The sequence below is a fragment of the Bos indicus genome, chromosome 22, assembly GCF_029378745.1.
Source record: "Bos indicus isolate NIAB-ARS_2022 breed Sahiwal x Tharparkar chromosome 22, NIAB-ARS_B.indTharparkar_mat_pri_1.0, whole genome shotgun sequence".
NCBI lineage: Eukaryota > Metazoa > Chordata > Mammalia > Artiodactyla > Bovidae > Bos > Bos indicus.
This window is the reverse complement of record NC_091781.1, coordinates 60,771,370-60,788,324: the sequence shown is the minus strand read 5'-3', so window position 1 is coordinate 60,788,324 and position 16,955 is coordinate 60,771,370. Positions and strand designations below refer to the sequence as shown.

General features: G+C 45.8%; 1 long non-coding RNA gene across 1 annotated transcript; it reads right to left on the bottom strand.

Annotated features, from left to right (window-relative positions):
* Window positions 1–3,527: 3,527 nt before the first annotated feature.
* Window positions 3,528–6,470, bottom strand: LOC139178676 (uncharacterized). Its single transcript, XR_011563115.1, has 2 exons — window positions 6,333–6,470; window positions 3,528–5,954 (listed from the first exon to the last, which is right to left on the bottom strand). It is a non-coding gene; the product is annotated as an uncharacterized lncRNA (long non-coding RNA).
* Window positions 6,471–16,955: the final 10,485 nt, after the last annotated feature.

Here is a 16,955-nt window from a genome sequence, read left to right as displayed (position 1 = left end):
GGTGTTTGCTATGACCAGCGCATTCTCTTGGCAGAACTCTATGAGTCTTTGCCCTGCTTCAGTCTGTACTCCAAGGCCAAATTTGCCTGTCACTCCAAGTGTTTCCTGAATTCCTACTTTTGCATTCCAGTCCCCTATAATGAAAAGGACATCTTTTGGGGGTGTTAGTTCTAAAAGGTCTTGTAGGTCTTCATAGAACTGTTCAACTTCAGCTTCTTCAGCATTACTGGTCAGGGCATAGACTTGGATTACTGTGATATTGAATGGTTTGCCTTGGAAACAAACAGAGATCATTCTGTCATTTTTGAGATTGCATCCAAGTACTGCATTTCAGACTCTTTTGTTGACCATGATGGGTACTCCATTTCTTCTAAGGGATTCCTGCCCACAGGAGTAGATATAGTGGTCATCTGAGTTAAATTCACCCAGTCCAGTCCATCTTAGTTCGCTGATTCCTAGAATGTCGACGTTCACTCTTGCCATCTCCTGTCTGACCACTTCCAATGTCCTTGATTCATGGACCTGCCATTCCAGATTCCTGTGCGATACTGCTCTTTACAGCATTGGACCTTGCTTCTATCACTGCTCCCATCCACAACTGGGTGTTGTTTTTGCTTTGCCTCCATCCCTTCATTCTTTCTGGAGTTATTTCCCCACTGATCTCCAGTAGCATATTGGGCACCTACCGACCTGGGGAGTTCATCTTTCAGTGTCCTATCTTTTTGCCTTTTCATACGGTTCATGGGGTTCTCAAGGCAAGAATACTGAAGTGATTAATGCAAAGAAATAGAGGAAAACAATAGAATGGGAAAGACTAGAGATCTCAAGAAAATTAAAGATACCAAGGGAACATTCATGCAATGATGGGCTCAATAATTGACAGAAATGGTATGGACATAACAGAAGCAGAAGATATTAAGAGGTGGCAAGAATACACAGGAGAACTGTACCAAAAAAAGGTCTTCATGACCCAGATAATCACAATGGTGTGATCACTCACACTCATCTAGAGCCAGACATCCTGAAATGTGAAGTCAAGTGGGCCTTAGAAAGCATCACTACGAACAAAGCTAGTAGAGGTGATGGAATTCCAGTTAAGCTATTTCAAATCCTGAAAGATGATGCTGTGAAAGTGCTGCACTCAATATGCCAGCAAATTTGAAAAATTCAGCAGTGGCCACAGGACTGGAAAAGGTCTGTTTTCATTCCCATCCCAAAGAAAGGCAATGCCAAAGAATCCTCAAACTACTGAACAATTGCACTCATCTCACACGCTAGGTAAAGTAATGCTCAACATTCTCCAAGTCAGGCTTCAGCAATACATGAACCATGAACTTCCAGATGTTCAAGCTGGTTTTAGAAAAGGCAGAGGAACCAGAGATCAAATTGCCAAGACCTGCTGGATCATTGAAAAAGCAAGAGAGTTTCAGGAAAACATCTATTTCTGCTTTATTGACTATGCAAAGGCCTTTGACTTTGTGGATCACAATACACCGTGGAAAATTCTGAAGGAGATGGGAATACCAGACCACCTGACCTGCCTCTTGAGAAACCAGTATGCAGGTCAGGAAGCAACAGTTAGAACTGGACATGGAACAACAGACTGGTTCCAAATAGGAAAAGGAGTACGTCAAGGCTGTATACTGTCACTCTGCTTATTTAACTTATATGCAGAGTACATCATGAGAAATGCTGGGCTCGAGGAAGCACAAGCTGGAACCAAGATTGCCGGGGGGAAACATCAATAACCTCAGATATGCAGATGACACCACCCTTATGGCAAAAAGTGAAGAGGAACTAAAGAGCCTCTTGATGACAGTGAATGGAGAAGGCAATGGCACCCCACTCCAGTACTGTTGCCTAGAAAATCCCATGGATGGAGGAGCCTGGTGGGCTGCAGTCCATGGGGTCGCTAAGAGCCGGACACGACTGAGAAACTTCACTTTCACTTTTCACTTTCATGCATTGGAGAAGGAAGTGGCAACCCACTCCAGTGTTCTTGCCTGGAGAATCCCAGGGATGGGGGAGCCTGGTGGGCTGCCATCTATGGGGTCGCACAGAGTCAGACACGACTGAAGTGACTTAGCAGTAGCAGCAGCAGATGGCAGTGAAGGAGGAGAGTGGAAAAGCTGGCTTAAAGCTCAACATTCACAAATCTGAAATCATGGCATCTTTTCCAATCACTTCATGGCAAATAGATGGGGAAACACAGTGGAAACAGTGGCTGACTTTATTTTTGGGGCGCTCCAAAATCATTGCAGATGATGATTGCAGCCATGAAATTAAAAGACACACCTTGGAAGGAAAATTATTACCAACGTAGACAGCATATTAAAAAGCAGAGACAGTACTCTGTCAACAAAGATCCATCTAGTCAAGGCTATGATTTTTCCAGTAGTCATGTATGGATGTGAGAGTTAGAACATAAAGAAAGCTGAGCGCTGAAGAATTGGTGCTTTTGAAGTGTGGTGTTGGAGAAGACTCTTGAGAGTCCCTTGGACTGCAAGGAGATCCAACCAGTCCATCCTAAAGGAGATCAGTCCTGGGTTTTCATTGGAAGGACTGATGTTGAAGCTGAAACTCCGATACTTTGGCCACCTGATGCGAAGAGCTGACTCATTTGAAAAGACCCTGGTGCTAGGAAAGATTGAGGGCAGGAGGAGAAGGGGACGACAGAGGATGAGATGGTTGGCTGGCATCACTGAGTCAATGGACATGGGTTTGGGTAGACTCTGGCAGTTGGTGATGGATAGTGAGGCCTGGCATGCTGTGGTGCATGGGGTCACAAAGAGTTGGACACGACAGAGCGACAGAACTGAACCTTCAGTTCCAGGGTCCATCTGTTCCCATTTCTTTGCAGCTGATTCTCGGAATTGTGGAATCTCATATCTTGGATATAGTCTGGTCATCATGCAGTTAATTTCTCCACCTGATGGTCTAGTATCTGTAAGACAGCTCACAGGACGTGGCTCAGAATATTTATCTATAGCCCTTGAGAAAGAATTAAAGATCCTTGACTGTGCTTAATGACTACATTATTACTATTTAGTCTCCTTTGGCTGTTTTCCTTTGCTTCAGCGTTTCTCACTTCTCTGGTTAAACTTATTTTTTGATTAAACTTTTTCCATAGACAAAAGGCAGGCAAAGGGCATGGTGGGTGGCAGCAGGGTGGGGCGGGGGTGGGGGGAGAGGCGAGCTGAGGGGCAAGGACCATAGGGCCTGCTCCGTTTGAATCTTCCCTTTGCTTTGATGGCTCAGACGGTAAAGCATCTGTTTGCAATGCAGGAGACCCGGGTTCGATCCCTGGGTTGGGAAGATCCCCTGGAGAAGGAAATGGCAGCCCACTCCAGTATTCTTGCCTGGAAAATCCCATGGACCGCGGAGCCTGGTAGGCTACCGTCCATGGGGTCGAAAAGAGTCGGACACGACTGAGCGACTTCGCTTTCACTTTGCTTTGATACTCCTCAATCTTGAGGAGGGACCAGTACAGAGCAAGAAAGATAATACACTTTCATAGTACCCAAATATTTAAAAATTACTAGATTTATTACAATGAGGATAATAATCAAAATGCCTCTTTGTATTATTGTCTTAGTGATTAAAGCAGATGTACAGTGAATGTTAAATAGGCCACAAACAGGCTGTTTTGGTTAACCTAAAGTTTGTATTAAATGATGTATAGGCCAAAATGACTTCCCCATGCCTCAATATATGAAAATCTCTTCCATCATTTCCCCCTTTTAGTTGTAATTCCTTCCATAGGGAGCACTGATAATCAATACATTTCCCCAACGTTGCCAGAGCGGCTCTCTGGCCTGCTCTAGTCGATCCATGTCCCTTGGTGCTAGGCCTCTTTTTTGTTTATATATTTGCCCAGTTGTCCAGGGGGAAGAAACTAAGCAGACATCACGAACAGGCTCAGAGTTATGTTAATGGGGGAATGTTTTATAGGCCATATGTTTTATCGTCTATCCCCAGTCGTCACACAAACAACACACACGTGCTTTAAGCAGCAAACTTAGAGCCAGCAGTGCTGCACACCATGAGTAGCTATACTTTGCGACAACTTCACTGGACAACTTTTCCATCCTGTACATTAGGGTCAAAACTAGAAACCAAACAAGTACTTTCCATTAGAAGTCTCTGTTACCAAAGTCAGATCAATATTCCAGGAGAACTTTGTTTTCTTAACAGAGAAAAAGAACAAATTCAGTCTTGCATCAGTTTACTGTTAATAACAAAATTTATATATCTAATTAAATTCAGTCTAACATTAATCCTGACAACATACAAAAATCTTTTCTCTAAGTTTCTTTTTCACAAACCTTTTATTTTTTAGATCCAAACAGATTTGTCCTGTATTTCTTCGTCAAAAAACAAAGAACTGTAGGAAAAAACTATCATTTTTCTTCAACAAAAATATCTTCTCTTCCACAACAACACATATCCTACTTGTTTTACACACAGAAATCTTTCCCTTATTATTTTTACATATCACAATTTTTACTCCTTGAAGCCTTAATGAAACTAAGTGAGTCAAATATTATACCAGCATTTTTTGATTGGCAAACTCAAGAACATACTCTATAACCCCTAAAAACATACATGCTTTTCATAGTATAATTTTTCTTCAGTAGTACAACATACAGGTTTAATAAACCAAAACATCTTTAATTTCCCTCTAGTCTTACAAGACAAAAGGAAGTAAATTTAGATTTCTTTGACTTGTAAGTGACCATATTTTTAAGGACAATTAAATAGAGCTTCTTTACAAATTAACCTCAGCAATATAATACAAAGACAAACACACGTGCTGAGACACACAAACATTCAGACAGAGATCTCATTCTTTCATCTTTTTACATTTTATGAATCAGCCATTGCAATTAAACTAATCAGTTTATGGATAATAGAATAGCCGAATTTACATACTTATTCTTGAAAGGCTTCTTTCCTTTTTCTTTTTCTTTTTTTTTTTAGCTTGAAGTTTTACCCAATTAACCAAAGACCAAAGTCACAGGCAAAGTGGACTGTGTTTGTATTTCAAGGACTTGATAAGAGTTAACTTCAAGCTTTCTCCTAGGCATATTTTTGTTTTCTCAGGAGCCAGGAAAACTGTTTTATCAAGCTAGCTTTCCCTAACTGCATATACAAAAAGAATCAGTTTTTGTGACTTTCAAGAGTTTCATCTTAACCAATTTTCCCTGAAGCTTAAAAAATAATGTTGCCATTTTTTTGTTGCTCAGTCATTCAGTTGTGTCCGACTCTTTGTGACCCCACAGACTGCAGCACGCCCGGATTCCCTGTCCTTCACTATCTGCTGCTGCCATACATTATTCAAAATAATAATAATAATAATAGTCATCTTTCTTTGTCTTAGTTATAATTTTGTAGCTAAAATTTTGCTTAATTGCGCCCTAATGAGTTGTCATTTTGCATAAGGCAGCAAGAATACCAATCACGCAAATGGAATACAGTCTCACACACTGAGTGACAGATGAGTCACAAACCCTCTCCGAGGGTGACCAGTACAGAGTCCCAAAGGAACATTTCCCTGACACAAACAGTCCTCACGGGTAGTTATGTTACTGAATTCACAAGCCCATGTGCCAGGCACACAGTGAGGCCTATCAATTCTAAACATTATAATGAGCTTGGAATAGAGAAAGGCTTAATACACATCCATACAAGGAGATGGGTCGCTCATGCCCTAAGATGGGTCGCTCATGCCCTAAGAACTCCAATATTAATGAAACCTTTCAGCAAGCCCCCTTAAAAGCAAAAATTGAGGGATGGGTGTGGTTAGTTGTTGCAGACTTCTCGGGGTCAGAACGTTTGTTTCTGAGGTCTGGTAATGATGTTCCTGTAAGTCTCTACAGATGAATGTTACTCTCTGTCCTGACAAGAAAGGGCAAGGTCCCAAGGCACACCTTTCACCGTCCAAGGTCCCAGTCCTGGTTGAGAGGAAGCAGATCTCAGTTGGCAGCTCCTTCAGGTCCAGGTTTCCAAGGCCTGCTCTGCTATCATCCCTGAAGGAGCCAGGCACCCAACTCAACTGACCCTCAGTCTCCTCAGCTGCCCAAATGGGGAGGCCTGGTCCCACAAACTGTGACTCATACGGACGGCCACTGCTATTAGGTCACAGAGACAGGGGTGAGGGAGAGGTTCACGCTGCCTCAAGGGCTGGGCCAAGGCCAGTGGAGGCCTTATGAGGCCTCTGGAGCCCTGCAGGATGGAGCCCCAGTCTGTTCCCTGGGCCCTCCACTCACCCACGGACCGAAGGCTGGGGAATCTGGAGGGCCTCCTGGAGAAGGCCTGAGTCTGCCTCTTACCTCACTCTCCACTGGGTGACCAGGACCCCACTGACCCCTGGCTGAATCGCTTCCCCAGTGGTCCCTCACTGACAGTTACCAGTAGGCAGGGCCCGCTGTGGTGCTGACCAATAGTTGAGCAGGACAACTAACACTCGTCAACAGTTGGTTGCTTCTGGGTGGGGCCGACTGAGGCGCCGACCAATGGCTGCGCAAGACCTGTTGCCTAGTAACAGGGAGCAGCATAATGAGACAGCGCAATGGCCACCTGCTGAGGGCTGCAGCCATCCTGCTCTGTTAGCCAGGAGTCAGAACCAACTGGTAAAAATGCCTAAATAGCAGTCCGTGCTCACAAATGATCCTCAACATCAGACACACATCAGAACCAACTGGCAGGAATGCCCACATAGCACTAACACTCACACATGGGAAGGTCGCTGTGTGCACACCAGTGCGCAGTGGACTTACCCACTCGTGGAGCTTGTCAGCTCCTCCTAGATGCAAGTTTCCATTCCGCCAATGAAAAGCACAAGTTGGCAGCCAGTGCCAAGAAGGGGAGAAACAGAGAGGATTCTCAAAACAAATGGTTTTGATAGCTGCTAGGAACACGTCCCATATCCCCTACTAGGGGCTAGCTAACCACAAGCAGGCTCATACACTGTCATGGCCATAGATCTCCCCTAGAAAACCCAGGTAAGCCAGGTGCCGTGAAAGCACAGGAGCCAGCAGCAGGCAGCCCCATCCTGGGGGCCAAAATCTGTTACAAAAGACCGAGTGTGGGGTCTGGTTGCTTGCCCATCAAAAGCCAATAAACAGGCCAGGTGATTCCACTCCTGCACTTCCTGCTGCTGTTACATGGGCCACACATGAGCCCCATATCTGGTCATTCACCCTGTCATTCAACCTGTGATTCCACTCCTGCACTTCCTGCTGCTGTGATGTGGGCCGCACATGAGCCCCGTATCTGGTCATTCACCCTGTGATTCCACTCCTGCACTTCCTGCTGCTGTGATGTGGGCCGCCCCGTATCTGGTCATTCACCCTGTGATTCCTCTCCTGCACTTCCTGCTGCTGTTACATGGGCCACACATGAGCCCCGTATCTGGTCATTCACCCTGTGATTCCACTCCTGCACTTCCTGCTGCTGTTACATGGGCCACACATGAGCCCCGTATCTGGTCATTCACCCTATGATTCCTCTCCTGCACTTCCTGCTGCTGTGATGTGGGCCGCACATGAGCCTCGTATCTGGTCATTCACCCTGTGATTCCTCTCCTGCACTTCCTGCTGCTGTTACATGGGCCACACATGAGCCCCATATCTGGTCATTCACCCTGTGATTCCACTCCTGCACTTCCTGCTGCTGTTACATGGGCCACACATGAGCCCCGTATCTGGTCATTCACCCTGTGATTCCACTCCTGCACTTCCTGCTGCCGTTATGTGGGCCACACATGAGCCTCGTATCTGGTCATTCACCCTGTGATTCCACTCCTGCACTTCCTGCTGCTGTGACGTGGGCCACACATGAGCCAGTTCACCTGGTTTAATGTGCACACATGGGAAGGAGGTCACTCTCAGTTCACAGAAACTAGATATTTAATGGTAATTATACCAGAGGTTCCAAATGTCATCTCGGGCACTGAAATAATTGATTTTTTTTTTCTTCAGAAAGTGGCTCTGGGGCCAAGAGTACCTACTCCACTTTCCCTGACTTTCCTTGATTCTTCATATTTTTTTTAACAGAAAATAAATCTAAGAAGGAGCAGCTACAGTGCAGAACAGTGAAGCAACACCAAAGGACAATGTAACCCCCCAGTGTCGCAGGATTTTGGCATCTCCCCTTGGATGACCGTCACCACTGTCCTCTCTCAGTCAGACAGGCACTGGGGGCTCTTCTTTCAATAACCCAATTCCTCCTGAGTATCAAAGGTCCCCTCACCTGTTTGCACGAACGTTACAAGTGCTCTGCCAGGTTAATAAGGAATTGTTCACAGAGGGCTGTCTACCTATGGCTCAGCAGCATCTCTAGCAGAAATATGGACCCTGCATGACTCATATCTGGATCTCCATCTCAGGCCCATCAACTCAGACTCTTCCATCTAGAATAAATTCTAAAAATAAAAATTGTTCCCATGACATCATCTCCTCAGTAAACTTCTGTGCTTGTCCAAAGGCCTTCTCTCATATTTAGTTAAGACACCCTCTTCATTTTTTTCTGAAAGATAATGATAAAGGAAATGTTGACATGTTAAGATATGGAAAAGTCATTTTGACTTATACATGGAGTGAACTTGACTTTAATGCAACTACTATGTGTGCCTTATAGGCCTATGAGCAAACCATGCTTTCACCCAGCAGTCTTAATTTTACCTCAGTGCTAAAATGGATGTTTTGCTCAACAAAGAACATGCAATTGATCTAAACAGGGAGCCCAACTCTTTCCCTAAGTAAGTGTTTTGCAGGTTTAACTTATAAAATGGATGCGCTCTCTCTGCTCATCTTTCTCTGGGCATCTAAGAAAAGTATCTGGGTAAAGAGTGGATCTTTGGAGGGTAGACTTACAAATGGATCTCTAAGGGCAGTGCTTTTCCATGAATCAATACATTTACCCCTGCTGTTCTAACAGAACCTAGAAATGGGATTTTCCAAGTCTGCAATGATCTTCTAACTTTTTGGTTCCAAGATATCTATCTGTTCTTCTGGGGAAAATCCTTTGGCTACAAAATTCTAACATAGGAGATGAAGTACTGCCTGACTCAGGTCTTGGAATTTTCCTGTCCAGGTACACACAATTCTCCTTGTTTAAAGATGAAATTAATTTATACTTTTTAAAATTTATGAAGGAGATAATAAATGAAAATTTTAAACTAACAAAAGTAACTGAATTAATGTCCACTCTGAGTTCTCTGTGTGTGCTAAGGCTGAAGCTCCCACTGAAGGTTATCCCACCATGATAACAGGGCCACGGTGTATTTTCACATGACTTTCCTGGTGGTTTAAGAAAAAAAACTTCTAAAAAACAAAGAAAAAAAACTTCTGGCTGGAGGATCTACCTCATTGATTGCAGACATAGGGTGTCTCTTCCTGCATTCTCTGTGCATATAAATGTGAGAGGGGCATCTAAAGGCTCTTCTCCATTCATGACTTTTCACATGATGACTAAGGTCATGTCTTCATCTAATGCTTTTGCACATAGATGACACTCATGTGGTTTCTCTCCAGTGTGAATGAGTCCATGACTTTGAAGGAATGAAGATTCACTGAAAGCTCTTCCATGGTCATTCCAGATAAAGGTCTTCTCCCCTGTGTGGGGGCTTATAGGTGGGAATAAAACTTGGCCTCTGATGAAGGATCTCACACATTCATTACATTTTCAGGATTTCTCTACAGTGTGATTTTTGGTGTATACACAGCCAAGTCTCCAGCTGAGTTATTTCCCTCCTTCACAACATTTGTAGGGGTCTCTCTAGGGCAAGTTCTCTCATATTGTCTAAGTTTAGAGCATCGACTGAAGCTTTCCCATGTTAACAGTTGAACTCTCTGTAGTAGAATTCACCTTCTGTTAGTTAAAATATGAATAAAGAATGACCAAAGGCTCTTCCAACTTGGCAACAAGTATAGGATTTTTCTCTTATCTGAATTTTTGGTGCACATAAAAGCAAGTGCTCTCCTTGAATTCTTTCCCACATTCATAACGTTTATTGGGGTTCTCTTCTGCATGAGTTAATACATGTGGAGTCGACGTTGTTATATGTGAAAGCGTCCTCATATGCGTTCCATTCATGCCTCTTTTCCAATATGAAGCCTCTGCTAACCTGCACGGAGAGGAGAGGCCGTGAGAGACTGCCAGCGCACATCCAGGTACTGTTTCTCTGCGCACTGACAGCGGTCCGCTCTCTCTGTGATGGTCTCCTTTGGAAACTCTCCACGTTTGTTTTGTTTTCATGCGGTGTTACTTTGCTGAATGCATAAGCATTTTCTCTTCTGTGGTCTCTCACATGCTTAATGTTCTAAATGAGTTTTAGGTCTTCTTTAGTTTTCAAGCATTATGTATACAAGCTATGCTGAGGCGATTACCCTTCTCTTAAAGCTGAAGTTACAGTTTGACTTCAGGACAATATTATCCCCAACCTTACACTGTTCAAAACTTTCTACTGGATGGCATTTATGCTCAGGCCTATTTTTTCTTCTGAAGATTGTGCTGAATTCCTAACTCATCCCATTACCAGGTCACTAATGTGATGAGCAGATTTCATCCTCAAGAAACTTACCATTGACCTGTAGATAAATGGGCCCTTCCTGAAGGTATCCTGTGTGGGTATCCTTCCATGCTTTCTAGGTCTACCTTCCATGCCTGAAAAAAGAGGGAAAAGAAATAAGTAGAGTGACTTAGGGGAAGGAAAATTTTGGAAATGTTTGCAAAGCTAAGGTACATATGTGTCAAGTATTGGATTTTAACACAGAAATGGGAGAATGTAATAGTTATTAGATATACAATATGGAACATTGATGGAACATACAATATGGAAATATTGATGTAGAATATTTTTAAGGGTAAAATGAACAAAAAATAAAATGAGGGTTTAATGTCAAGGAAAGTCAATAAAGGTGAGAGCCTGAAATAAACATGGCTACTTGAATGTTTAGCTCCAATAATAATAGAAACAACTCTCTCTGAAGCCAAAGAATATACACTAAGAAGAATCAAAATCAGTGTGTTCAGAGAATTAGGACACTATCCAAGGGCTATTTCTGCACTGGCCTGCCAAGATGTCAGAGCTTTCAGACCTTTTCCTGAAGAGACTCTGTAGCTGATGTGACTGGTCCTGTTTGCTCCCTGAGCAGTCTCCTCTCCACACAGAACCCAGGAGCCTGGATCCACCTGGACCTGGGACTCTGAGAGTCCTTTCTGCCTTCCACCTCTCTTCTCCTGGTCCAGCCAGGAAATCACATCTATGTAGAGTCAAAAACCCTCTGTGGAAAAATGTACATGGATGTGCAGTTCTGTGTTATCTGTGTGTGGTCTTCAAGTTCCCATCAGGAGGAGAGGCAAGGTGAACAGTAAAGAGCAGCTCAGGAAAAGACGTCTTGAGCCCTGGACACACTGCCGGCCCCTTCCCAGAGCAGGGAGGACACTGACGCTGGGCTCAGAAGTCCAGGAACTGTCTACTCATGCTCAAACCCAGGCCCAAGGTGGCTGACAGAATCTCCTTTTCCCCTTTCCTGTGACCACTGTGAATCACCTGTTCTATAGTGGACTGAACTTTATTTTAAAAACATATCCAGTAACATAACTCAGTCCCAACTCCAAGAATTGTATTTTAAAGGGATAATGTCTGCTCTATTTAACTTTGTAAGGTTGAATTACACCATGGTTTGCACAGCAGAAAGTGTCTATCCATTTAATGCCCCCATGAAATGAGTGCCCAGCACTGCTCTGAGTGTTCTATATGGAGCAATAAGAAAGACATATGATTGTTTTCAGAAAGCCTACAATCTCTTGACATGCTCAAGATGAAATAACCAAATGAACAGAATCTCTTCCTCCATGTCCTAAGTGCTGTAGGAGAGTGTGTGTGTCTGGGTAGAGGGGAGTGAGCTCTGGGGAAGCTCTTCTAGGTGATTCTCTAGTAAGTAAATAAATGCTGACAGTCTCACCCACAATGAACAGGTGAGCAGATGACCGCTGTTCTCTAGCATCGCATCCTTAGGCAGCTTCCTCTGGGAGGGGCCTGGCAGGGCCATCCTTGTCGGATAAAGTTCACAGTCACACTTTAAAGGTCACTGATTCCTAAAAGCATGCTGGGCATTCTGGTCCAGGTCACTCCATGCCCCAAATGTCCAGAGCTGATGGTTGAGGATGACAGTGCTAGGAAAGGGCAGCTGTGTGTGTCAAAATCGCAAGCCTGCTGAATTGAAGTCTGATATTCCTTTGGGCTGACTTGGCATTTGTCTTTCAGGTTTATCAGAGATGTGCACACTCTGAATACACAATGACTTTCATGAATGAAGGAACATCACATGAGGGGTGGGGTGAAATAACATGGACATTCTCCAACAACAGATCATAAATTCCCACTTACTGACTGATGATTATAAAATTTTTTACTTGTGAGTTTATAAATATATTCTGCTCCACATCAACATTAATTAAATCTACAGACTAAATACAAGGTAAGCAAGAGCCACGTTCTGCCCTTTACCAGCTTTGACGATGGACAAATTATGTCCCCTTTTGAACCTCACAATTTTCATGTGTGAGTAAGGTTCATTACTTCCTGAGAAGAGTGATTGAAAGATCTAATAGGTAAGTGCTTAGAACAGAAAAAAAAACTCAAATAAAAGCTACATATTATATGTTACTTACTAGTTATCCAGGAGTGTTGTCATTAAAAAGTGAGGTCTTGATGCAATATCCACAACTCTGCACGACTGAAGGTTTGTACTAAACGTGGGGTCAGGAGGTGGTGCCTGTATCATCTCCACTGTGACCAGGCATCCTCATCAGGTGTGAGGAGAAAGTGCGCACCATGTGTCCAGGAGCCAGAGTTCTGTTGTCCCCTTAGTTGGCACCTGCTGTGGGAGAGAATGTCCTTCCATTGGGAAAACTGCTCAAGGCTCATGGAGAGAAGGCTGCACCCATTGGGGTGGGGCCGGCAGCCCCTGTGGGGAACGATCTGTGGCGGGGAGTGGGGGGGGCGGGTACTGAGTGAATGGCTGGGGTGGGGACACCCAGGACGAGGAAGGAGGCCCTGCGGGGAATGATCAGGGGGACTGAGTGAATGGCTGGGGGTGGGTTGGGGGGGTTGTGGCGGGCACCCAGGACGAGGAAGGAGGCCCTGCGGGGAATGATCAGGGGGACTGAGTGAATGGCTGGGGGTTGGGGGGGTGGGGTGGGGGCCGGAACCCAGGACGAGGAAGGAGGCCTGAGCCCAGGTCTGTAGGGTCCAGGTTGCCTCCCACCCCACTTGGCTCTGGGTCCAGGAGGAGCACAGACATTGAGGGGCTGGGATGCCAGTTGCCAATCTGGAGGCTGTAGTTGGAGAGGGCAGAAAAGTAGGAGGTGTGGCCCATCTTTATTTCTAGAGACGTTCACTTTTCTGACTCCAGAGACTAGGTTACAAGGAAGACTTGATTTTTGTGTTTTTTTAAAATTGGTTAAGCAATTTTAATTCCTTTGTCTTTCCAACCAAATTTATTTAAATGATAAATGTTCTATTTTTTGAAAAATAACACCATTGGGAGTTCTACAACTTGTTATTTTCGTTGAATAGTTCATTCCCAACTCCCTTCCAAGTACCTGCAGATTTATCTCATTTAAAAAACATTAATAACCAAAACGCAAATTGCCGATTGTCTTGCGTGGTTGTACTAGAATTTACTACCTACTTCCTCTTAATGGCTATAATTTCAAATGCTCTCCTTCTATATTAAGTAACGCTGATCTCAATTTGTTTTACTATACATGAATTTGCACACGTGTTCCCCAGATACCCGTTTGTTATCATGGGTCTTTGTGAAATATGTAAATATCAGTTTGTAGTCAATTTTATGGTTCATTTCTTTGATGAGTCCTAGACTTAAAAAGTACTTTACAAGGCCTCCATTCTGAAATCACAGTATGAATGATACATAAAGATTTCTCCGATTACTTTCATGGTTGCAGTTTTACAGTCCATGCAGTTCAAGTCCGCCTTGTTGCCCCCTCCGCGTCGGGAGTCGCGCGAGGGAGCCCGTCTCCGCGGAAGCGCCCCAGGGAGCTCTTTTCCGCTCCTCGTCCTCCCCTCCCGCTCCAGGGTCCCGGCGCGTCCCCGCGGCGAGCTGTGCGTAGCCGGGAGCCGCTCCAGGGCAGACGGCCCAGGAAGAGCTAGGGCGTTTGCCGGCGCGGCTGTGTCCTCCGCGGCAGGCCGGTGACAGGGATCCGCCCTGGAGCTGTTCCAGCCGGCTGTCCGGAGCCGCCAGACTACCGCTTTGAGATTGTTCGTTCCCTCTGGTGGCGCTCGTGGTAAAGACCCTGCCTGCCAGTGCAGGAGATGGAAGAGACGTGAGTTCGATCCCTGAGTTGGGCAGATCCCTGGGAGGAGGGCATAGCAACCCGCTCCAGGATTCTTGACTGGGAAATCCCACGGACAGAGGAGCCTGGTGGGCTACATAGTCCGTGTGGTCGCAGAGTCTGACACGTCTGAGCACTCAAGCATCACACTTCCCTTTGGAGCGTCTGCGACCTCTATAAGGGCTGTGCCTTGGCAGCCAGGCGCGAGGAAGCGTTCCAGGAGCCGGCAACACTGGCGGCGAAAGTCCCGGCATTCCTGAGGCGTAGGTGTTCCCTGCTATCGCTGAAGATTGTGCTTGCAGGGCTATTTAGGATGGTGACCGTTGAGACGCCCTGAAGTTCCTGGTTGCTTGACTGGGTCGATCAGCACTCCTGGGTGCTCTTCTGCTCACAGACCCGCCTGTGGTTGTACGATGTGATGTTGGCGCCTGAGACTGTCCAGTGTGTTCCGTTTACAAGTGGCCTGGAGATGGAACAACCGCGCCGGGTGTCCGCGTCTCTGACCCGTGGACCCAGTTAACTCTAATCCCCAATCTCTGACATCTTTCCCGGGGCAGGGACGGGCCCGAATGCGCAACTAGGACTCGGAAATCGAGCCCGAACCTCCGCTTTCTCCATCCTGTGGGACCGCGATGACCCTGCCCACGGGCGGCTCAGGGTGCGTTCTTCGTCCTTGGGGCCTAGGGCCGCCCCGGCGCGGCTGTTCAAAGGCGTCCACGTTCGCTTCTCAGGTCCGGCGGGAACAGGGCTCCGGACGGTGCCGCCGCGGACCCCTCCGCAAGTCGTGTCGACCCTGACTTGGGAAACACCGCAGGTCTCCTCCCTGCGGCGGACACGGGGACCCCGCAGGTTGGCGGGGGGCACACACGTCCCGTACGCCAATCCCGCTGGGGGGTCGGAAGCGCCTAACGGATGTTGGGAGACAGGGACCTGCCTCCGCCACACTGACGGTCAAGAGAACCCCAACTGAACTCCTGGCGGGGCCGATCGTCAGAGGCTTCTCCAGAATCTGGCCTCCGTGCGCGGGGACACTGAGTGCTCTGGGACGGGCAACGCGATGCCTAATGGCCGTGCTTGAAGCTGGGTGCTCCCGCGGACCTTTGCCCGTGTGCGACCCAGGTCCCCCAGGTGAGGTGCGCAAACAGTGGTGCGTGGTCTGGTGGCTGTTGCGCGAGGTCGATCAGAAGGCCGCACGGTGGTGTTTCGCATAATAAAAATGAGTGAATAGTTTTCATTGAGTCACTAGAACAATATAACCAAATTCTAAAATTCACAATAGTGAAAATCGCCTTTGTTCCCACTGTGATCACTTTGCAGTTAATTTTTAAAACGTTGAATACAGTTTCTTTGTCCACACTATTTGAAGATCATGAAAGACGTGTTCCACGATTCAGAATTTTCTAAATCCTTCCGGGGAGCCGCTGATCCTCTCCCTCCAAACAGGCCCACGCCTTATAGCAACCAACCCAGGAAGCCAAATCCCACCCTCTACAGCAATATGCCCTAAGATCAGTGCCTCACACCTTCCTCCTTTCCAGCCTTTCCCTTTACAGTGGAAATGTAATGCCAAATCTGTTCCCCAAGAAATCACGTGGGAACACGTCTCTGTCAACCTGCCTCCAGCTCATCACAATTTCAAGCCTGGAAAGCCTGCCTGTTGTTTCACCAGAAATCGTCCCCACTCCCACGCGTGCCCAGTGTTTCAGCCTCAGGTGAGTAGTGGTGGCTGATTCCTGTGCTATACGGACAAGTTCTGGATAAACTTGCTTGTTCCTATTCGGAAGCTTTGTGGGTGCCTCAGTGGCAAAGAATTCACCTGTCAATGTGGATGTGAGGTCAATCCCTGGGTTGGGAAGAGTGCCGGGGGAAGAAAACGGCAACGGAATCCAGTATACTTGCCTGGAGAATTCTGTGGACAGAGGAGCCTGGAGGTTTACAGTTCATAGATTGCTGAGTCTAACATGACTGAACATGCACGCACATTCTCCTTTGAGGAGGAGGTCTTTGCTCATGTCTGCAGAAATTATTAGCGTGAGAACCAAATTTAGGATGTCATGCTTTCATGTTCTTTCTAAAAAATTGCATGCTAATGTTTGAAGAGAAAATGTACATCATAAAATTCACCCTTTCAGAAGCTTACAATGGAATGATTCAGTTTACACAGAAATTTGCTCAACTGTCATCACAATAAATTCAGAACATTTCATTACCTCAGAAAGAAATCAAAAACTCACTAAACAGCCACTTCCCCTTTCCCTAGCCCTCAACAATCACCTGGGTGCTGTTTACCGGTGGGCTTGCCTGTTCTGTGTATTTCAGATAATTGGAGTTGCACAAGTGGACATTTCTGGCTGGCTTCTCACACTTAGTGTCAGGCTTTTGAGGCTCACCCATGTTTTAGCCAAGGGTTGGTTCCTCTCTTTTGCTTAAGAATTGCCCATTCTAAGTGCATTAAGAAGCTTAGAGACACAATCTTTTTTACTGTGAACAATACACAGAATATAACAATTGCCATCATTTTATACATTCCAGTCCAGGGCATTGCATCTTGCTATCCTGCAGATCCTCAACTCGCCCCACCACCCCGG